The 24,652-nt window shown below is 43.1% G+C and overlaps 1 protein-coding gene across 1 annotated transcript in view; it reads left to right on the forward strand.

The window, feature by feature from the left end:
* The first annotated feature begins 985 nt into the window (after positions 1 to 985).
* Positions 986 to 24,652, forward strand: part of PIK3CG (phosphatidylinositol-4,5-bisphosphate 3-kinase catalytic subunit gamma) — a 65,986-nt gene continuing 42,319 nt past the window's right edge. The window contains exons 1-2 of the mRNA XM_084792154.1: positions 986 to 1,105; positions 1,835 to 1,948. The gene's annotated coding sequence lies outside the window, so the exon portion shown is untranslated. The remainder of the gene's footprint in view (positions 1,106 to 1,834; positions 1,949 to 24,652) is intronic.

Genomic DNA, 24,652 nt, shown 5'->3' on the forward strand with positions numbered 1-24,652 from the left:
TGCTTCCTGGGTCTCGGAAGCGTACTAGCTGGGCCTCGCTTTAAACCACAGTGTGCCAGCAATCAGGCTCTTGATAAGCCAAGGCTATGCATGGCGATTAGGGAATGCTCCTGGGTTAGCACCTGTGAAGTGAGGGTGGGAAGCAGGACCAGAGGTTCCTCTGCATTGGCTAAAATGCCAGGCTTTGCTCCACCTGCCCCAATCTTACTCACTGGCTATGGACCAGTGTGGCTATGGCAGTGTGGGTGCGGCAATCCTTGCACAGCTGCCAACTGATAACTGTCTGCACTCCTAGAGTTGGGATACTTTTCTCCTGGAAGAGCGCCCAACAGCACACCACCATGTCCATCATACTGGCATCTGCATCTTAGTCCGTCTGAGCTCACCGTGGTCTTTCTGCTGCAGCCCACTTGTGGAGCTAGGGCTGTCAGGGAAGTGTTTAATGGAGTTACAGGGTTAGTGTTTGCTGAATGGTGAAGCCAGTCTCCAGAATTCACAGGGACATGAATGCTTCTGCCCTCCTTCAATGTCTCACATAACATCAGCTAGAAATAGCGAAAGGCTGATAAGCCAACCATTAAACACTTGCTTTTCCTTTAATGGCAACCTCCATGTGGCCTAGAAAGGGCAGTAGGAACCCACTCCCAGGTGCAACTGTTGGTTCAGGTATTTGAGTTCTTTGTGACAACTTAGCCACTCCCCATGCCACACAATCACCCCCCCCCCCAAAGGCTGCAGAGCTGCCAAAGGTGCTGTTAAGGACATATGCTGGCCTCCTGGCTGCACTGCAACCGTACTGTGGAAAGCGCTGCTTTTCATTTGGAAATCAAGTCAGCTTGTGGCTTTCTCAAAGTAGTGAGAACAGCAGAATTGCAGCCAGAGCGGCAAAAAAAAAAATTCTTATACTTCTGCTTGGATTCAGAGAACCGCCGAGTTGACAGAAGGCAGAAAGCCAGCCAGTTTAGCTCAGTCCGTGACAAGAGAGCAGAAAGGGAAAATCAGCTTTGCACGCTTCAGTCCTCTCCAGTAACACATGAGAGCACGGCCTGGGTTGCTGCAGAACAGACCAAGACAGAAGGAAGACACAGCCCTGGCAGTTCTTGAAGTAGGTGGTTGATTGAAACAGATCACCCCTGCGCCCCGCCCCCCTGCTGTGACAACCACTGGCTCTCTATGTTTCTTTGCCTGGCCAACCATTTCTCTATCCTGGGATACTTCCTGGTTGTTACCCTACTTAATAAAACCCAGGCTAAAGCCTCAGTTCAAATTCTCCCCCTGAAACTATCTGTCCCCATTAGCACTTGAACCCAAACTTCACATTTTAATGCACATTGCATCCATGTAGTAGCAAGGATTCTCACAGTATGGACTGTGCAGAACTATTCAGTGAGCTCGGCTAGAGGACAGGTGCCTTGGTTCAGGTTGGAGCCATTCTGGGCAATAGAAATGGACTGGGCTGTGGTCTGCATTTTCATGCCATTTTTCATGCATTTTCATGGTTGGTCTTAGTTGGCAACTTGAAATACCTGGGAAAACAGAGTCTTAACTGAGTAATTGTCTCCATTGGATTTGCCTGCGTGGCTGTGTCTTTGAAGAACTTTCTTAATTGCTAATTGATGTAGGAGGGCCCACCCCACATCAGAAGGTGCCCTCCTGAGGCAGGTGGGCCTGGTCAGTATTAAGAAGATAGCTGAGCAAGCCAGAGGAAGCAAGGCCATAAGGAGTCTCTTCTGCTGTGGCGTCCAGCTCAGTTCTTGCCCCCGGGGCTTTGTTTCATCTTTCTTGATGATCAGCTATAACCTTTAAGCTAAGTACGCCCTTTCCTCTTCCCCAGGTTGCTTATGGTCACAGCAACAGAAAGCAAATTGGAGCAATATCCAACAGAATATCCCCAGTGCATCTGACCCATGAGAGAGCTTTGAGAAGAGCTGGCACCTTTCTGACTAGGGTAAGATGAAATCTCAAAGTTGTTTTGATTTGCATTTCTCCAGTTTTTAATGGTGATGAACATTTATTGAGATATTTCTTAGCTGCCTCTTCTTTCTCTTCCTCCTCCTTTTCTTTTCTTCTTCATCTTCATCTTGGTTTCCTCCTCCTCCTCCTTCTAACTGTTCAGATCCCAGGCCCATGTTTTGAATGGGTCATTTAGTCTTTGACTCTTCGTATTTTCTGTTCTTTATATACTCTGGATACTAATCCTCTGTCAGATTTACAGCTGGCAAACATTTGTTCCCATTGTGAGGGCTTCATTTTTACTCAGTTTACTGTTTCTTTAGCCATGCAGAAGCATTTCAGTTTTATGAAGTACCACCTGTCAAGTGTTGGCCTTAATTCTTGAGCAAATGGAGTCCTATTCAGAAAGTTCTTTCCTACACAATATTCTGTGTTTCACTGCCTGCATTTTCTTCTAATAGTTTCAGCATTTCAGGTTTAGAACCTAAATCTTTGATGCATCTATCATATGACCCAACCCTAACACTCCTTGGCATATGCTCAAAGGACTAGACATCCCACTTCACAGATACTCACCCAGCCATGTTCATTGCTGCTCTACTCACAAAATCTAGGAAATGGAAACAGTCTAAACATCCTTCAACTGATGAATAGATAATGAAATATATATATATTATTCAAACTTAGAGAAAAAATGAAATTTGCAGGTAAATGGGTGGAACTGGAAAGGTAATATTGCGTGAGGTAACTCAGAAAGACAAGCATTACACTTTCTCTGTCATCAGAGGCTCCTAGCTCCATATTTTCAGATGTGAGTACATACTCTGAGTAACCATAGAAACCAAGAAACTAAAAAGTGACCATGGTGGGGGCAACAGGAAAGAGACTAACAGGGTACAAATGATCTGAATGGAAAATGAGAAAAACAAGGGGACTCTATTTAGGGAGAGAGGAAAAAGATAAATACAGAAGAAGTAAGGAGGAAATAAATGTCTGAAAATGTTGCAAGGAAGTATACTATTATCTATCTAAAAATACTTATTATGCCCTTAAGGTAATATATGTACATATGCATGTACACACACAAATATTTATATATATATATATATATATATATATATATATATATATATATATATATATGTTTTCATTTGCTCTGACAATGCTCCCTTCAAGAGCCATAGACTATCTAACAAAAACCCAACACTAGGCATGAGAAATTCTATTTAGAGTTTTTGGAGTTGTTGGTTGTTGGTCAGGGTTGTCTAAGACATGCCCCAAACAGAACAAGAGATTGCTATTGCCCTTTGTTGCCTCCAGAGGTGGATGGTAAATTGCTGAAAGCATCAGACACTTTAGACATAGGGGCCAGAGTTCCTCCCCAACCCCAGGTGGATCTGGCCTGAAAGCCTCCTTTCTGAGGTCTAGTTTTCATGGTACCAGAAGGCACTATGCAAGCTTCCAAAGAAGGAAGCAACCAGCATTCCTATACAGCTACGATGTCTATGAACAACAATGACAAGCATGGAACAATAACCCTAAGTGTATAATAGTGGTATGGATAATTTGGAAGCAACCAACAGCTCCTTGATTGATTTAATACTCAATCAACAAGAAGGAAATTGTGCCTGGTATTGGAAACCTAGCCAACTACTCAGGATTGGTGAATTCATGGATCTTTAAGGAGAACCTACACCTATTACTTTTTAAAGTCAGCATAATTCCTAACTACATTATAAAAAGTTGTCCTTATATCCATAGGTAAATTTGGTCCTCACCCTTCCACAAGGAAACTTCACTTTACAACAGACAGAGACCATCACAGAAAACTCAACCAGACAAAATGCAGAGTTGTAAAGCCCAGTCCCAACCGATAGAGCAATAAAACAACTCCTGCATCTGAGGCTCAAGGAGCATTTCAGAAGAAGAAGTGGAAAGATTGTGAGAGCCAGAGGATCAGAGAGTTTGTTGTGAGATTCTGTTTCCTGCAAATGTCAGAGAAGCTATACTCATGGATCTCAACAACATGACTTCCTAAACAAGACTTGAACAAGGATAACACCAAGAGACGAATAGGCATGCTAACATGGAGGGGGAAACCGCATGAAACCTCAACCCTAGCCAATGAGCTACAGGCATCTAAGGAATACTAAGAACAGGAGAAATAATGTTCCTCAGGGAAGAATTCCACCTTGGGAATTGGAAATTGTTTATCTAATACCAAATGATCAGCCCTAAAAATCAATAGATGATAGATGATTGACAGATAGATAGATAGATAGATAGTAAGTAGAGATATAATACACACACACACACACACACACACACACACACACACACACACACACACACACACACACGGGGCCTGAGTAGAATGTATTCATCTATTTAGAAATGTGGTGTGAGGCAGATCCAAGATGGCGGCGCTGACTACGCATGGTGTCTGAGCGGCAGGACGGAGCCTAGGAACAGGGCTGGGAGCTACAGACGACAAGACCTGGAGAGCCCTAGGTGAGATGGGTCTGGACAGTGCAGAGCACAGGTGGGTCTGGCCTTGGGCCATCCAACTGGTCCAGGGAAGATGGATGCCCAGTCCCCAGAGACGGGCAAAGAAATGCAGGTGTGCTCCGTATCTTAGAGACTGAACTGTGGCCAGTGAAACACCAGCATCTAGATCTGCTGGCTCAGAGGAGGACCCAGGAGAGCAGGTGGATCAGAACCCAGACCAGCTGCGCCAGTCCACAAAAAGCCCATCTGTCCTGAGGCCGCTGGTAGGGTATCCAAAGCCCAGTCAGTGCAGTCGGGCAGTACCTGTACTCTCTCTGACTAAACAGTATGTTACAGAGTACCAGCCTCAGTGTCTGCTGTCCGGGGTTGGGGAGGAGGAGAAGAGGAGACAAGAGTGTGGATCTGGAATAGATCTGACTTCAGATCACCATGCCAGTCCACAGAGGGATCCAGGGCTCATGCAGGAGTCCCAGGCAGCTGCAGACATGTTCTCGGCTATGGCACGGTTCCCGCTCTCTCTGAACTGAGGTTCCTTAGCAAGAGCGAGAACAGGTGGAAGCATCAGGAGGATCTTGGACTCTTTGGTAGACTGAACTGAAGTTCCAGGGCCCTAGTGGCCAAGAGCAGGGTCTCCAAAAGCATATAGTACCTACACACTATCCTGGACTGAACCTTGGGCTGCAGAGCACCAGCACCAGGCTCTGCTAGCCTAGTGGGGAGGCCAAGGTATGCAGCAAAGTCCCCACCCTCCCTCCACCCCCCGGAGCTGAAACCAGGTCACCTGCCTGATCCAGGGAAGAGTTCCGTGATCCCCACAGGTGAGGGGTCTCGACCTATAGACACTTGCCGGAGTACAGCTCCAGCTGAGGGGCGGGCCCTAAAGAAGGGTGTAGGTAAGAGCGATGAGGGAAGAAAGAATCAGACACGGGACACCATTCAATTCTTTTGATGAGAGATGGGACAGAGAGGAAGCCATAGTGGCTTTACCTGCTCTGACAACTTGTGTCTCTTGTAAACTTACACAAAATCATCTCCTTAAAAATTTAATCATTGATTACACAGCTTGAAATCTTTTTGGTTACATAAGTATATAGGAACAAGGGAAACAAAGCAAGCAAACAGCAAATTTCCTGAGAACTAAAAATTTACTTTAGGATAAAATCAGCTTTCTTTTAACTTAAGACTTTCTTCCTTATGATTGGTATCTTAAAACCTCATGGGTACGAAAGGTATTAAACAAAATGACTCTATTTGATTTTGTTTTAAGTTGGCATATAGTTAATAGATCAAAGATCAATCCCTTCACCTGGTACCCTAAACCTGTCTCCTGACCCTTAATTAATCCGTTCTTTTCCTATTTTATATTTAAAATAAAGCCATCATTTTCAAAATATTATGTAGCCTTTTTACTTGGAAGCAGCTTGTCCTTATGTCTTTCCATAACACCAGGAAAGTCCTGGCCTGCCACATTTACTCAGAAGGTCAGGCAGTTCACTGAAACAACATGCATGTCTCTGTGACTTTGTCTTGAACTTCTATATCAATATAATTTCTAACTTTACTGTAGTTTTGTAAAGAATAGAAGGCTATCTGGACTTTAGAACTGTTTCCAAAGATCAATTCTCAACTTGATATGAAAAAACAAAAACCAGAATAGCTGAAACAATCCTGTACAATAAAAGATCCTCTGGAGGAAACTCCATTCCTGATCTCAAGCTGTACTATAGAGCAACAGTAGTTAAAACGGTATGGTACTGGCATAGCAATAGGCTGGTTGATCAATGGAAAAGAATCAAAGACCCAGAAATAAATCCACACACCTATGGACACTTGATTTTTGACAAAGAAACTAAATCTATACAATAGAAAAAGGATAGAATCTTCAACAAATGGTGCTGGTCTAACTGGATGACTACATGTAGAAAAATGTAAGTAGACCCATATTTATCACCATGCACAAAACTCAAGTCCAAGTGGATTAAAGACCTCAATTTAAAACCAGAGACACTGAATCTGTTAGAAGAAAAAGTGGGAAAGAGCCTTGAACTCATTGGCACAGGAGATAACTTCCTAAACAGAACACCAACAGCCCAGGCTCTAAGGTCAACAATTAATAAATGGGACCTCATAAGGCTGACAAGCTTCTGTAAAGCAGAAGACACTGTCAACAGAACAAAGCAACAACATAAGATCTTTACCAACTCTACATCTGACAAAGGTCTAATATCCAAAATATATAAAGAACTCAAGGATTAAACCCCACCAAACCAAATAACCCAATTAAAAATGAGGTTCAAAGCTAAACAGAGAATTCTCAACAGAGGAATATGGAATGGCTGAGAAACACTTAAAGAAATGCTCAATGTCCTTAATCATCAGAGAAATGCAAATCAAAATGACTCTGAGGTTCCATCTTATACCCATCAGAATGGCTAAGGTCAAAAACTCAAGAGACAGCACATACTGGTGAGGATGTGGAGAAAGGGGAACACTCCTTCATTGCTGGTGGGAGTGCAAACTTGCACAACCACTTTGGAAATCAATCTGGTACTTTCTCAGAAAACTGGGAATAGGGATTCCTCAAGACCCAGCTATTCCACTCCTTGGAATGTACCTACTCCACCACACAACAAGGACATTTGCTCGACTATGTTCATAGCAGCCTTATTCATAATAGCCAAAATTTGGAAACAACCTTGATGTCCCTCAGCCAATGAATGGATAAAGAAACTGTGGTACATTTAGACTATGGAATATTACTCAGCTATTAAAAACAAGGAAATCCTGAACTTTGCAGGCAAATGGATGGAACTAGAAATGATCATCCTGAGTGAGTTAACCAACCCAGACCTAGAAAGATACACATGGTATATGCTCACTTATAATTGGACACTAGCCCAACATTGATGTATTCTGAGAGTCTTCATTAAGCGGGGGATTGGGACAGATGCTGGGACTTCCTACTGGGACTCCAGGTGAGAGAGGTATGGGAGAATGGGGAGATAAAAGGCCCCAGATGTCCAGGAGCCCTAGAAGAAAACCATCAATACTGGCAGATCTGGACCCAGGGGGCCTGCATAAATTACTGTACCAACCAAGGACAATTCATGCAGTAAACCTAGACACCCTATTCAGATCTAGCCAATGGACAGTGCATCCTCCACAGTTGTGTGGAGAGCAAGGACTGACTCTGACATGAGCGATTGTGCCCCTATTTGACCACTTCCCCTTGGCGGGGAGGCCTGGTGGCACTCAGAGGAAGGGTAAGCCGGCTACCAGGATGAGACCTGATAGGCTGTGATCATATGGTGAGGAAGGAGGTCCCCTTCTGTCACAGGCCTAGGGGAGGGGAATTGGGTGAAAGAATGAGGGAAGGGGAACAGGAAGATACAAGTGAGGGGATAACAATTTAGATGTAATCTGAATAAATTATTTAAATAAAAAAAGAAATGTGGGGTGTGTGTGTGTTTGTTTGTGTGTGTGTGTGTGTGTGTGTGTGTGTGTGCGTGCGTGTGTATGTGTGTGTGTGCATGTGTGTGTGTGTGTAATGATAGAGGCCATGACTGTGAGAGAGAGCAAGGCAGGGTACATGAGAGGGCTTGGAGGCAGGAAAGGGAAGAAAGAAATGATATAATTGTATTATACAGTCTCAAGAAATACAAACTTTTTTTTTTAAATAGCATACTGCCAGATAGAATTGGCACAGGCCTTTAATCTTAGAACTCAGGAGGCAGAGACAGGCAGAGTTCTGTGAGTTCAAGGGGCCTGCCTAGCCTACAGAGCAAGTACCAGGGAAGCCAGGGCTAAAAAGAGAAACCCTGTCAACAATAGTAATGATGATGATGATGATGATGATGATGATGATGATGATGATGATGACGACGACGACGACAACGACCCACTTACTGTAAGAGCTGGCTCCCCCTCTCCCTTGCATCTGACCAGGGGATGGGTACATCATCTTAGTCAGAGCTAAACTTCCAGTACCTAACAGACATTTGCATACCACAGGTGCTCAGGTATTTCATAGTCAGCTGAGTCTTCTGTTGCTGTTCTCACTTTACTTTTACATTTTCAAATGATCAGAGGTTCTTAGAACACTGTGCCTCTCCCTCTTATTTCCCAACTAACCTCTCCATCCCATATGCCCCAAGGTCTAGAGGAGCCGTTAACACCTCTTCACCGCACTCTATCTATTCCTGGGACCCTTATTGGACTGCTATTTAACTAAAAAGCTTAACATGGTCTTTTATGTTTCTTTTTTTAAAAAAAAAAATATGTCTGGCTCTGGACATTTTTTGGAAGTACGTTTGTACCTGGAGCCTGGCAGTTGTGGCACATGCCTTTAATCCCAGAGCAGAGGAAGCAGAGGCAGGCAGATTTCTGTGAGTTTGAGCCCAGCCTGGTTTTACAGAGTTAGTTCCAGGACATCCAGGGCTACACAGAGAAACCATGTCTTCACACACACACACACACACACACACACACACACACACACACACACACACACACACGAGCGCGCGCGCTGCTACTTGTATAGAAGTAGGCACAGAATAGTGTGTGCACTGCTGAAATAAAGTCATCAGCAGAGAATGGGGCTTGGCAGGACTGTGTGTGTCTGCAGTGGAGAAAGACTGGCTGGAAAGGAAACTCAGAGAACTTTTCTAGGTGGTGTTCTCTACTTAGATTCAGAGCATCGGCTCCATGTATAGATTCAAAATTGTCAAACTACATACTTATACTCTGGGCAAGTCATTGGAGGTCAGTTATATCTCAGTTCAAAGGAAGTGAGGAGCATTGTGCAAGGGGAGGAGGAGAAATCGGCACTCGGGAAAACAGCCGAGAAGAGAAGTGTGCTCTGCAGGACCGCTTCCAGTTATGGTCACCACTGATGCTGATGTCACGTATGTTATTCACCCACCACAATCAGCTGAGCAGGCTCGGGGCAGGGTTGAAGCCATGCAGGGCTGTGGTTTTGCTGGCAAGGAGTGTGAATAGAGAAAGATGGAAGGGAGTGTGATGGCTGATACCAGAAACTGAAGTTTTCAAAATAGGGCTTCTTGTAGGCTTTTTTTTCTTTCTTCATGCTTTTTATTTTATTATTTTTCTTTTTTTACATAAACATTTTTATTCTTGTTACATCTCAATGGTTATCCCATCTCTTGTATCCTCCCATTCTTCCCTCCCTCCCATTTTCCCCTTATTCCCCGCCCCTATGACTGTTCCTGAGGGGGATTACCTCCCCCTCTATATGTTCATAGGGTATCAAGTCTCTTCTTGGTAACCTGCTGTCCTTCCTCTGAGTGCCACCAGGTCTCCCCCTCCAGGGGACATGGTCAAAGGTGAGGCACCAAAGTATGTGAGAAAGTAATATCCCACTCTCCACTCTACTGTGGAGAGTGTTCTGTCCATTGGCTAGATCTGGGTAGGGGTTTAATGTTTACCGCCTGTATTGTCCTTGGCTGGTGCCTTAGTTTGAGCGGGACCCCTGCGCCCAAATCTGCCTATCATAATGGTCTACTTGTAGGCTTCTAGGACCCTCTGGATCCTTCTACTTTGCCATTCTCCCATGCTTCTCTCATCTAGAGTCCCAATAGGATGTCCTCCCCTCTGTCCCAGTTTTCTGGTAAGTGAAGGCTTTCATGGGACATGTCCCTTGAGCTAATATGCAGATATAAGTGAGTATATACCATTTGAGTCTTTCTGCTTCTGGGTTAACTCACTCATTATGATCATTTCTAGCTCAATCCACTTATCCACAAATTTTGGGAATTCCTTGTTTTTAATAGCTGAATAGTATTCCATAGTGTATATGTACCACAGTTTCTTTATCCATTCTTCTATTGATGGACACTTAGGCTGTTTCCATGTTCTGGCTATTATGAATAAGGCTGTTTGAAAAAAAATTCAAAACTCTGAAGAAAGAGATTGAAGATGACATGAGAAGATGGAATGATCTTCCTTGCTCATGGATCGGGAGAATTAACATAGTAAAAATGGCCATCCTACCAAAAGCAATCTACAGATTCAATGCAATCCCTATCAAAATACCTACACAATTTTTTAAAGACATTGAAAGTTCAATTCTGAACTTCATATGGAAAAACAAAAAACCCAGAATAGCTAAAGCAATCTTGTACAATAAAAGGTGCTCCGGAGGAATCTCCATACCTGGTCTCAAACTGTACTATAAAGCAATAGTAATTAAAACAGCATGGCACTGGCACAACAACAGGCTGGTTGATCAGTGGAATCGAATCGAAGACCCAGATATGAATCCACACACATATGGTCACTTGATTTTCAACAAAGAAGCCAAATCCATTCAATGGAAAAAGGATAGCATCTTCAACACATGGTGCCGGTCTAACTGGATGTCTATGTGTAAAAAAATGCAACTGGACCCATATTTGTCACTTTGCACAAAACTCAAATCCAAGTGGTTTTTTTTTTAATCAAATCAATGGACAGAAATTGGCCTTGGCCATCAAAGCAAGCACTCGCTCATGGCTCTGTCTTGTAATCTGCGTGATCTAAGCTAGAAATCATCTCTGACTGCATCTCTTTCTGTTAAATTAATTCATTGCTTCTTGAAGTTAGCCTGTGCCAAGGAAATGGCTCTCTTGAGAGGACAGTCCAAAACACAGGCATGTTTTCTGGCTGTCTTCCATGGAAGCCAATAGCCCACTCTGCCTTCTTGGCTTTATGTAGCAAGTTAACCTGTGTTGTTTGCCAGGGCTAACCTTTCATATAGATGAAATCAGCCTTAGCATCCAACTCCAGCAATGCAGCCAACGCATATTCCTGAGTACAGACACTCTTGCCTAATGTGTTTGCTAATGTCCAAACGTCACCAGCATGACAATCTTCTAGCATAAAGCTTTAATAATAAACTGAAATTTAAGTGGTTCGATCAGTCAAGGGCACTCTACATTTGAGTTTATCATATGCTAGCATGCTCTCCCTCAGGTGTGCAGGATGGTGACTTTAAGAGCCTCACGTACCCTCACCTCAGGAGTCAGAACATTTCAACATTCAGGTAAAATCAGAGAGAGAGAGAGAGAGAGAGAGAGAGAGCGCTTATATGTGTTCAGGTACTATAGCCCATGTGTGCATGCACATATGCAAGCAAAGGCCAGAGGTCAACCTCAAGCCTTAGGTTGAGGTTGACCTGGAACTGGCTGATGATCCCTGGACTATGTCCATTTCTCCATCTCCAGGGCTAGGAGTATCAGCGTTCATGAACACATCTTCTTGTTTGTTTTTAATTTTGGAGATAAAACACAGTACTTCATGCTTATAGGACGGCCACTTAAGCTATCTCCTCAGTCTAAGAGGGTTTTTTTGTACATTATAAAAGTATTATTGAAACAGAGCTATGAGAGTTCATTCATGTACTGTCCATAGTTAAGTTCCTGCCTCAATTGCTGAGTAGCTGAAACAGAGAGTGTAGGGCCAGAAACCCTGATACTTACTATCTGGCCCTTAATAGGAAAAGTTTGCCAAGCCTCACCCTATTGCTCTATTTACTTTCATCACACTTGCCAAAATTTTCGTCAGTGTCTATATTCTAGCTCTCGAATGTAAGCTCCATGAGCGTAGACTTTTGTCAATTTAAGTTAAAAAACCCTCTAAGAGAAAACTTCCAAAGAATGGTAGCATTTGGGAATGGCGATGAAATGGGACTAGAAGGCGTTGCCATGGAAAGATATCTCATAGGCCTATCAAAGGGGGCGGGGCAGGGGGACTTTCCAGAGACAGGAGGAAGCTTGCATCAGATAGTTTGAAACAACCATCCTTGGGCACAATGACTAGTGACAAGAGTAGTGGTGTCAGGTCAAGATTAAACACGCAGTTACTGAGCAGGTGTCCTTGTGCAGTAATTTGTGTGAGGTTGTGGTGGCCTCTGTGCAGGCTACGGCGATAGCAGCCTTGTGAGCATCGTCTCCCGGCAATCGTGTTGGAGCCCATCTTTCATAACATCTCAGATTTGCTTCCCTTATGGACGCAGTAGTTGGAGTTGACACAAAGACTCCCTTTCGATTCTGACAGCATTCACATTTACTTAGCAGTTTTATCTGTAGTCTTCACCACTGTACGCATAGCTCTTTGATCAGTAGGTGATCAATAAATATTTGCTGAGGGATGACTGACTCAATTCATCCTGACTTCCCAAACCTCCAGCAGTTTTCTATTTTCAAAAAGTTAGACAAACCAAAGTGGGCAGATGGTTAGGATGTAAATGTGGGCAGTCTGGAGCAAGTTACCAACTTACAAAAGGATGAGCCTTTAAAGATGGTTGAATCGTGGCCCCTGTACAAGAGATTCACTCTGCATTTTTCTAGCACACTCTCTGCCTTCCATGAAAGCAGAAAGCACACCAGGCAACCAAACCTGTCAGTGCCTTAGTCCTGGCTGCCCAGGCTCCTGTGAGAAAGTAAGTTTTAGTTTTGGCTTTTTGCCAATGACTCAATTTCAAGTATTCTGTCATAGGAGCACTAAATAGAGCTGAGCACTGCAGTACATGTCAGCCTCCTTTTACTTTGGTTTTTAGAATGGTATTTAACTTTAGAGTTATGAATTATTAATATGTTGATAGTGATAATAACTTTTCATTGATGATTTTTTAAAACACCTTAACCTTAACCTATTGCGCTATCGCCCCAGACTAAAATTTCTTTTTTTTTTGTTTTACATTATAAATAAACTATTATTGGAACTTAGCCATGAGCATTAATTTGTGTGAATTATCCATATCTATTTTCCTGCTCCCATTGAAGAGTGATTGGAACATAGACAGTTCTATAAGATAATATATATATATTTTTTTTTTTTTTTAAAACAAAGCTGGAAAAACTTAACTATGAAAAAAATTACACAGTGGGACAATTTTTTTCTATACCCCATCTTCTCCCTTTCCTACTAGAAAGGACCTGAAACATTTCCTATGGAGCAGAATTTAAAAAGGAGCCAGAATCTGTGGCTGCTGACAAACAATGGTTCTGTCAGCTCCTGCCTCTTGTTCCTCTCCCCGACCTGAAAGCCGGAGAGAAATTAAGGAGAGATAAGGAAATCATTGCCTGAACTTACCAGATGTGACTTCTGGGAAAATAACTTAGAAGGGAAAATAATCTAAAATTACATTTTTCAGTAAAATGCCCCACAAATATAAGTCCAGAAGCTGACAGACAGACAGACAGACAGACAGTCATTTATAAGTTTTAGTTAGTTCAGTAACCTCTGAAACCAGATGCAATATTGGACTTGGCTGTCACTTCTGCAACAACATACCTTTCCTAAGGTCTTGGATTTTCAATTAAAAACATCAAAGATAGGGCTGGGGATAGTTCAGTGGTAGAGTGCTCACCTAGTATGCCCAATGCCTTGGGTCCAATCTCCATTATGTCAACCTCCCCCCCCACAAAACCCCATCCCCACACCCCACCACTGCAAAAACAACAACAACAAAACCAAAGGTATTTTCATGTTCCAAGATAGGTAAATACATTCCCTCCGGTTTTGCTATGTGCTGTTATCCCCTCCACACAACATACAAAACCATTTCCTTTTTCCATTGCTTTCCCAAATACCTAACTGTTTAGAAACAAATGTGTGTGGATGTGGGTGTTATAAATGTCATGTTTGTTGCTCTGTGTCAAGAATACCTATTGTGAAGGCTTCATTCACTGAAGGTTCACTTCCCTTCCACCAGCGCTGGTGAGAGAAGTTCCCAGGGCTCAGGGGGAACAATGCACAATGCACAATGCTCATACTTCCCCGGGGAAGAGTCCCATAAAAGCCTGAAGCACTTTTTATAGAATTTGTTTATTCGACCTTCCCCAGTTACTCTGTAACAAAGCACCTTGATCATTCTTTCTTCCGTCCCCTGATGCTGTTCTCCATGGCCCGGATCACCCTGGCGTGGGTTATTCCTGTAGTAAATTGCTTTCATATCACCTGCCTCTTCCCACAAGTATGGAAACCCCACAACCTCCTACTCCACTGATTTCCCAGAATTTTGAAAAGTATCCAACATACAGATGGTGCCTGACACAATCATGCCTTAGCTCCCTTGGTGGGTTAGTTCAGTGACCTCCGACAGGTATCAAAATTCCAGGATGCTCAAGTGCCTATGTAACATGGTGTGGTATTTACATATAACCTATATCGATCCACACACATCCTCCTGTATATATACATAGTCTCTGCTTTATTTATTGTACTTCATACAATATAAATATCTATATGATTGGAAAATAATGACAGAAGAGAAGTCTGCACATGAGTCTGCACATGCTCAGTACTGATGCTGCATTTTGTAAGTATTTTTGGCTTAGGCTAGTTACATACAAGGATGAAGAATACGCAGCTTCTAAGAGCTGTGTGGTTATTGAACCCAACAGATGTCCTCTGTCCTTGTTCCCGATTGTACCATGTTTTGTTCTCCTTTCAATGTCTCTGTGTCCTTTTCTTCATTATTTGGTTGCAAAGCGTCCACCCATCCAATTCATCTTAGTAACACAGCTGTGGGGCTACCGCAACTGTTTGCCAGCTCTCACAGTGTACCAGGATAGCTCCCCTGAGCCACCTGCAGCCCATGTCTGACTTAAGAGTGTAAGAACTCTCTTGACCACAGGTTCTGCCCCTGCTTCCGAGGAGCCTGGCCTGAAACATGACTGAGCGAGTCCACTGTGAGATTTCACACAAATGCAATTACCCCTTGAAAATGTCTCAATAATAACAGATACTTCCATCTCATCTCCATTAATTCTATTCAAAGTGGTAACAAATTGAGATTTACAACTTGAATCCGTGCTACATTTTAGAAAGGGGTCGCCTTCATAAGTAATTTCAAAAACAGTAATTTTAAACCAGCAGGGGTAAAGGGTAAGTCTTCTTTGGATTAAGCTTGTGATTTGAAAAGCATTGCTCTTTTACCAGTAGAGCTATGTAACACAGGACATTTTCAGTGCATTTGCTTTGAGTCTGCTTCTCAGAACTTCCTGCTGATACCTTCATTTCTTAGTTAAAATGTAGGTAAAATAAGTTTACTTTGCATTCTTCAGAGCACCATTAGCAAAGCCACACACAGACATTTGCATTTTTTATTAAGTTGCACAAGCTCTGCATATCATGTTTGCTTTGCAAATATTATCTCTAGGTTTGCCTTGTCTCCAGCAGCTCACAATGGCTTGTATTTATTCATGATTTTCCAGATACTTATTGTAGGCCCAAACTTCTCCAGGTGATTCAAATTGTTTAAAATATCTTTCCTTGACTTTTATTTAATTTCAGTTAAACTGAATTTCTTCTTAAGAGAACTATCCCTGTCTATTGGTCCATGAAGACATGATTCACAGTCAGTGAGGCTCAGGGACTTCTCTGACACCAGGTGGGGCTGCCTGCCACTCCCTTATGATACAGTGGTATGAGCTTGCTAAAACTGAGAACTGAAGTGAGCCTGCTTAGTAATTTCATAGTATTTGAGATACACAACTAAGACAGTGGTTTGGAAGGAAATGTTTACAATAATTTGTACATACTGTGTTTCTGGGTTTTTTTTCCTACATAATTTTCTCATTAATGCAAACATTACGAGCAGGTCAGCCAGATAGCTCAGTGAGTAAAGGCCCTTCCTTCTTAAGCCTGACAACTTGAATTTGATCCTATGATCCCTGAAACACATGAAAGGCAAAGGAGAGAACCAACTCTACAGAGTTTCATTTGACATTCACATACACTCCATGATAAGAGCATATTCATGCACACACACACACACACACACACACACACACACACACACACAAATGATGAACTAAAAGTAAAAAAGACACGTATATTATAAATGATGATTGCTATATGTCACATATATTTGCCTATCTTTACATATTTGTATGCTATATATAAATAGCCATCAGTAAAGCAAGAAGTAGGTAGTAACTGTTTCAAACATATAGGCAATCTTACTATTAATAAGAGTCTCATAATTTAGTGACGCCTATAAGCAAGATATATATATATATTTTTAAATTTGTTGGAGGCATATTTGGGAAACTAGGTCACAAGATACAGAATAACTCCAAGATTTAATTTCATCTGCTCTTCTTGTAATTTGACAAACATTTACTAAAAATAACCAGGCCTCTCACAACCAAGTACACCATGGCTCTTAAAGCTTAAGAGAACACATTGACTCAGAAAGAACATTAAATTGCCCCAGTATCATATAATCCTCTTCTTCTTCTTCTTCTTCTTCTTCTTGTTCTTGTCTTGTTCTTCTTCTTGTTCTCCTCATCATCCTCCTCCTCCTCCTCCTCCTCCTCCTCCTCCTTCCTGTCTCCACTTCCCACATGGGAACCACAGAATCACAGGCATAAACCATCAAGCCTGGTTTCCTGTGGTGCTGGAGGTTGGACTTTATGCATGATAAGTGAGCACTCTACCAACTATGCTACATCCCCAAGCCCCAGGGGCACCATTGTAACTTGGATGTTTCAGCCAGGTGCAAGACACCAAATGGTCCTACTGTGAGTTGTAGTGATCCACTGCCACCAGGATCTTCAGGCAGAGACAGGAATTGCTGACCAGCTAGAGCATTCACTCTGGACATTTCATGTGCCAGCAAACAACTCAACAGCTTACATTTTTAAGTCTGCAGAAACTTTGCAGAAGTCCAACAAAGAGCACCTGAAGAAAGCTGAAAATCAAATTTTGTCTTTCAGTAGCATGAGAAGCAAACAAAATGGCACTCAAGGGGATGAACAAGCTAAGTGATAGCAGCACTCATGGACTCGCCTTATCTTCGTGGATCTTAAGCGGTTTCTCCTGGGCAGTCTATATTAATCCACCTGCCTTTCTGAAGCAGTAATTCTAAACCACAAACTAGGCCAAGCCTGGGTATTCTTACAGTGCAAATCCAACAAAAGATGTGGCTCAGTGTTGATTAATGAGTGGTGTGAATTATGTTGTCTGTCACACCCTCTCAGCAATGGTCCTTATGTAGGAAACTATCCTCACGTTTTTTTTTGCTGATATTGAAACCTTATGATTCCTGAGAAACGTTTTGATGGTGCTTTAGTGGGAAAAGGATACCAATATTTTGGTGTTGCAACCATGAATAGAATAATTTGATCAATCAATAACCATCATGTCAGAAGTAATCAATGCTGTATCCTCTACTAACTCACCTCAAAGTGCATGTGTTGGCACATTAATTTTTCCCCTGTGTATAAATATACTAGTATCAGAAGCAAAACTTGGTTACTCTGAGACATGTCTCTGCTGTTGTTGGCAATATAATTGTCTGAGAATAGATTTAAGGTAATTTACAATGATTTGGGAAAGATATATAAGAACTGTCTAGACAGAAGTGTTGATGGCCATTTCAAGCAAAAATCACACACGGGTGCATGCACACGCATGTGCGCATACACACACACACACACATACACACACACACACACAAACACACACACACACAAACACACACACACACACACACACACACACACACACACACACACACACACCTCTTGAGGAAATGAAAAGGATGACGTATTCAGAAGAGCATAGAGAGTTCCACACACTGGGTGTCATGGTGAATGTTCTAAGGCAGAAAAGGAGTGGGGGAGGGAGAGCTCACTAGATACCGAGGAATAAAACTTTGAATACAGATCCTGAAGGCTACAGGTAAGACTAGACCCAGGCAGGAGCAACACAGGTGCAGGAGCCAAACACAGACACTCACAGGATCACCACCTCACTCACTACAGACATCTGAATTCGTGACCTCATCAGAGAGGTCCTTTCTACTCAATTCACCTGATTAGAAGTGGCAACCTCCTTCTATCATTCTCTTTGTACCCTCTTACTGATTTATTTTTCTTTCTAGCATTTCCCTCACTTTATATCTATAAATATATATAATATAAATATATAAAATATGTGTGTAATTATGTATAAATTTAGGAAATGTATGTTAAATATATGTATATAACATATTATATATACTTATAAATGATATAAATAAAACATAAATATAGCTTTGACATTTTCCTACAGCTCTATGTTTCTGTATCTCTATTGCCTATGGAACATGAAATATGCTATCAGATAGATGGAGATACAGACATGGAGGCAATTGCAGGAAAATATTAAAACCAGTTATGGATAACCTGGAGACAAATGTGGGTGTTGGACATCTCCAAGATCTTCTCAGTTTCTAGCTCAGTTGTTGATGTCATCAAACAAGAGAGGCAGAACAGGCTTGGGAGGAAACGAAGTGTCAAGCAAGTAGAGAGATTGTGCTTGGTCTTGGACTTAGCCATATTCAGGTCACTTTCAGATAAGTGGCTCAGTGTTCAGCAAGGAATATGGATAGGTTAGGGGTTTTTGCTATTGTTGGCTTAGCTTTTTGCAACGAGGTGAGGGCCTCACATAGCCCAGACTGTCCTTAAAATCACTATGTGGCAGAAAATGAGCTTGGGTTTTTAATTCTCCTGATCCCATCACCCAAGTAGCAAGGTTGCAAGTGTGCACAATCATGCTCAGCTGGGTTTATAAAACTAGCCGTATAGAGATGATCTGAGTCCTAATTCTAGGCAAAGGTATGGGATGTTCTCAGAATATGCTTGAGGTGGGAACAGTGTCTGACTATGCTGGCAGGAGGGAAGCGCCCTCTGAAGAGTCAGCAGAGAAAAGAGAGAGAAGAAGGCTCAATGGAGGCATCAAAAGGGAAGGAACCCAGAGAGCCCTGAGACTCTGTGTCTCTATGTATGTATGTATGTATGTATGTATGTATGTATGTATGTGTGTATGTCTCTGTCTCTCTCTCTGTCTCTGTCTCTCTCTGTGTCTCTGCCTCTATGTCTCTGTCTCTGTCTCTCTCTGTGTCTCTGCCTCTATGTCTCTGTCTCTGTCTCTCTCTGTGTCTGTGTGTGTGTGTGTGTGTGTGTGTATGTCTCTCTCTCTTGTCTCTGTCTCTCTCTCTGTCTCTGTCTCTCTTTGTGTCTCTGTCTCTGTCTCTCTCTGTGTCTCTCTGTCTCTGTGTGTGTGTGTGTCTCTCTCTCTCCTTTTTTTTTCTTTTTTCAAGACATGGTTTCTTTATGTAGCCCAGGCTGTCCTGGAACTATAGTTCTGTAGACCAGGCTGGCCTCGAACTCACAGAGATCCATCCACCTTCTTCTGCCTCCTGAGTGCTGGGATTAAAGGCATGCACTGATGTGTTTTCCGTTGAGAACATGGCCAACAATTTCAGGTGCCATGAAGGTTGTCACAGAAGGACTGGTGAGGGGATCCAAAGGTAATGTCTACAGTATCCCAGTGAGGACTCTTATTAGCATTGCATACAATTTTCAGAATTCCTGTAATTTCTGAACCTTGTTCCCATTTAAAGTTTTCCTTCTGAACTTTATATATATATGAAGTTGGCAACTTCTGCCATCTCCATGAACAGACAGCACCATATTTGAGCAGTGAGTGCCCAAGATGTTTTAATAACACCACACTAGAAACTTCCATGAGCAGATCATCAGTGTTAGTCACTGTCCAATGAGCTGCTGTCTTGGGGGAGTTAATAGAAATAATATATGATATTGTATATTATATTATATTATTGTTATATACATCTATTATGTAGTTACATATAACATTGTTGAATATGATTTACAGCCAGCACTAGTTTGCTTGTCACTGAAGTAAATGAAGCATTTCAAGGGAATCAACAGCATTTCCCTTGAATCTGGGCTAATGGCGGTGAAATGTTTTCAGAATTGCAGCCATCTTTATTTTCTCCTCCACTCTCTCACAGCCACACATCTGCATCCTCCCTCACCTCACCAGGATGTCATGTCTCCCTGCTGAAATGGCTTTATGCACATCAGGATGAAACACTTCCCCCCTGAGTTCAATAAGCTATGCCCTCTGCCTCTCCCCTCGCCCCAACTCCCCGATCACTGATCACCTTCTCTGGGAAAACTCACAGCACCACAGTGGATGTTGTGTCCCCAGCCGCAGCCTCTTCTGGTGAAATCCTAACTGCTACTTTGCTAGGGGATAGGTCCTTTGGGAGGGCGCTAGGATGTGAGTGAGGGTGAAGCAGATTGATCTGGTCTGCTTCACTGTGAGGTGGGGAGAGAGCTCATCAAAGAGTCACAGGTGAGCAGGATAGGCCTCTCTCCTGCAGCCTGCAGCTGGTGCCTTCTTATCTCAGAACTCTGAGAGCGGGGAAGTTGCAGGCCATCTTCTTTGTCAATGAGCCCATGATTTGAAAAGGGGCAACCCCAAATCCCAGGATACTCATTAGATAAGGCTGTACACCCCAAAACAGTAGGATGGAGAATTTGGGATGGGGGCCCTGCTAGAAAAACACGAAGTTGAAATTGTGTGGAGTGTCAGCTCATGGAGATAAGAGGGGAGAAATTTCTTTCTTTTTTTTTTTTAATAATCCTGCTTTTATTTTTTATTAATTTATTCATATTACATCTCAATGGTTATCCCATCCCTTGTCTCCTCCCATTCCTCCCTCCCTCCCATTTTCCCCGTACTCCCCTCCTCTATGACTGTGACTGAGGGGGACTTCCTCCCCCTTTATATGCTCATAGGGTATCAAGTCTCTTCCTGGTAGCCTGCTATCCTTCCTCTGAGTGCCACCAGGTCTCCCCATCCAGGGGACGTGGTCAAATATGAGGCACCAGAGTATATGTGAAAGTCATACCCCACTCCCCACTCAACTGTGGAGAATGTCCTGTCCATTGGCTAGATCTGAGTAGGTGTTTGAAGTTTACAGCCTGTATTGTCCTTGGCTGGTGCCATAGTTTGAGCGGGACCCCTGGGCCCAAATCTGCCCATCATAATGTTCTTCTTGTAGGTTTCTAGGACCCTCTGGATCCTTCTACTTTGCCATTCTCCCATGCTTTTCTCATCTAGAGTCCCAATAGGATGTCCTCAAGAGGGGAGAAATTTCTTGAGACAGGGACTACTGTCTCTTAACCAGTCAGCACACCAGGCACTTTGCCTTTTGTCTATGCCGGTGTCCCTTTTGGCAGAATTAGTATTTTAAAAAATTGTTTCACTGGTCTCTTGGATTTGTCATTGCAGAGTGAAGGTCTCTCTCTCTCTCTCTCTCTCTCTCTCTCTCTCTCTCTCTCTCTCTCTCTCTCTCTCTCTCTCTCATACACACACACACACACACACACACACACACACACACACACACACACCTCAGATACTTTAAGAACAGCGCCCTCCTTCACACATGAGTTTTTATGACAGGATCTCTCACTGAACCAGGAGCTCACAAACTCTGTTAGAATAGCTAAACAGCACACCCCAGAGATCCTTCTATCTCTGTTGCCCCCCACCAGTACTAGTTTTACGTGCATTCTGTGCTGCTCAGCTTTGCTTTTTTCCCACACAGGCTCTGGAGGGTTGAACTCTGGCCATCTTGCTGAGGCAGCAAATACTTACCAACTGGGCCATCTCCCCAGCCTAGACTGATACCTTTATAAAAGGAGTGGAGAGCTCACTTAGTCCTTTCACCATCCAAGGGCAAAGCAGCTGCCATCCTGTCCACAGCCTTTACCAGTCTGCGAGTAGCTTGACTTTGATCTTGAACCTCATAGCCTCTATGATCATAAGAAATAAACTTGTGTTGGAAGGTTCTCAGCTCAGGATGTTTTGTTATGTGATAGCCCAAATGGATTAGATAAGTGTCCTGGCTCTATTCACTTGCTTATTTTACTACATGCTTCAACTTTATGTCATTGAGCATTAAGACTCTTAAGGGATTATATGTCTTTCATACTCTGGAATATAAGTAACAATTATCCATTTCTAAGAAGACTTAATTCTCAGTTATATCTTTTAAATGCCAATTTTATTCTGGTATCATTGTCAACAAATCCATAGAAGCATATAAATCACTGGCTTTTTTTAAAGGAGTGGAAGATAAACGGAGTCAGCTGATGATGATAGAGTCAGCTGATGATGGATGGAGTCAGTCGTGTTAGCCTTCCTGCTCAGATGGAAGGGCACCCTGGGTCTTAGAAACCTAGGAACAACACAGCTTTGAGGGGAGAAGGCTTCCTAGTGGAAGGGTATCCTGAGGCACAGGAGCCCAGGAACCACACAGCTCTGAGGTGGGACAATGTCCCAATGGGAATGCATCCCAGGACACAGAATCCCAGGAACCACACAGCTCTCCCAGGGGAAAATATCCCCAACTGAGCTGGGGAGCTCAGGACCCGCAGCCCTGCTCCACTTCTTTGCTTTCTCTCTCCTTCTCTTCATTGCTTCTTGGCTTCTTCCAAAGAGAGAGTCACACCAGGCAGAGGAGATTTATTGGAGGAACAAATCCAGGAAAAGGAGGGACAAATGGGGGGGGGGGGTATGGAGCTTTCTAGAGCAGTGACTTCCAAAGTGAGGATTGGTGGAATTTCAAGTCCTGAGCTTGGGGGATCTCAGGGATTGGTGAGTTTTCGTGTTCAGGGATTGGTGGGTTTTCCTGTTCAGGGATTGATGGCTTTTGTTCAGACTTTGCACCTAAAATTAACATAATCTGAGATGGGCCCATATATCACATTTTCTTTATTATATATTAATAAACAGCTAGGTCGATTCTGTAGATTAGCTATTATAAGTGGTGCTACACTGAGCGTGAGCATGCAGTATCTCTTTGACATGCAGTTTCATTTCCTCTGAATATATATAGTGGTATTTCTCAATCATAAGACAGTTATATTTTTAACCTTTATGGAACATCCATACTGTTTTCCGTATCAGCTGTACTAATTTGCATTCCCACCAATGGGATGCTAGGGTTCCCTTTTCTTCATGCCCTTGCCAACACTTGTTATCTTTCATCTTTTTGAGAACAGCCATTTTTACTGGGGTAAGATGGTGTTTCATTGTTACATTTTTATTGTGTCCTCCCTTAAGCCACATTCCCCAAAGGCCCTACCACATCCCAAGAACACCATAGGCTGGAGACCAAGACTTTAACACACAGGCATTAGGGGTGTATTCAACGAGACCATGCCATCCTGTGGTGGTGCCCACAGCCTAGACCAGATGCTAACTGTGAAGGCAAAGGTCACGAGCACTAAGAACAGGTAGTCTAGTTTCCTTTTCTGTGAGGAAGTGTCTTGGTTTGATGTGTTAGTCTTATCATCATTCTGACATGAGCAATTTAAAAGAGAATTTGCCAGCTCACAGTTTCAAATGTATTAGGGCGGCACTTGGTGTCTCTATCACAGAAACAGAAATGAAGATGTGAGGGCTACTTGCCTCACAGTGGACAGGGAGCAGAAAAGCACACAGAGGGGACTGTTCTAGCCCTTACTTACTTACTTACATCCTTTAGATAGGTCCCAGAACTTTCCAAAACAGAGCCCCATCTGCAGGCCAAGGATTCCATGTATCAGCCTTTGGGGATAAATGTACTAAAACAGGAGCCCTTGTAAGTAGCCACCCCGACAGTGGGAGCTGCTATGGTGAGTAGTCTGAGGGTCAAGATCTCATGGAAATTCCAGGTAGCAACACAATCTAAACATGGCACTCCAAAGTTGTTGGAAGGGGTCAGGGTCTGACCATATGACTCAGGCTGATGGCAGCTTGGGTGCTAGAACCACCCTCTGGGGCTGCACATCAGTGTGAACCTGATGACATGCCTGTGGCAACTGTGCAAATACCCTTCTTGCCCAAGTGTTAGGTTTCATCAGCCTAGCACTCATCCCACAGTAAAGCATGGTGCTGACTGCCCCGCCCACAATGGGGGGGATCTTGCATCATGTTGGCACCCCTGAGGTTTGGGCAATGTTAGTGAAGGTAGTCACTCCATCCATCGCCATGCTAGGCTGACCCCTGATGGGTTGTAACTGACTCTCACAGCTTCAAGGACTTGTCCAGTCACTGGGGTGCACTGAGTCCCCATATGGACGCTGGATGTGAAACAGAATGAAAATGGAGCCAATTGTACTGGACACAGGGCTTCTGATTGATACTGGTGCCACTCTGAAGGCCCACCTGAGGACCACTAACCTGGCAATAGCAGTGGTTCTAGAGTCTGGAGGACAGGTGGTACAGACAGTTCCTTAGCCATCGAGGCTGACACTGTATTGACACTGCACTGGGTCATTCTCATTGTCACAGAGGTCTATCTAGCTCATGAGTAGGTATGTACCAGACTGTTTCT

Source organism: Acomys minous, assembly GCF_964271855.1.
Source record: "Acomys minous genome assembly, chromosome: 8".
In the NCBI taxonomy this organism is placed as follows: domain Eukaryota; kingdom Metazoa; phylum Chordata; class Mammalia; order Rodentia; family Muridae; genus Acomys; species Acomys minous.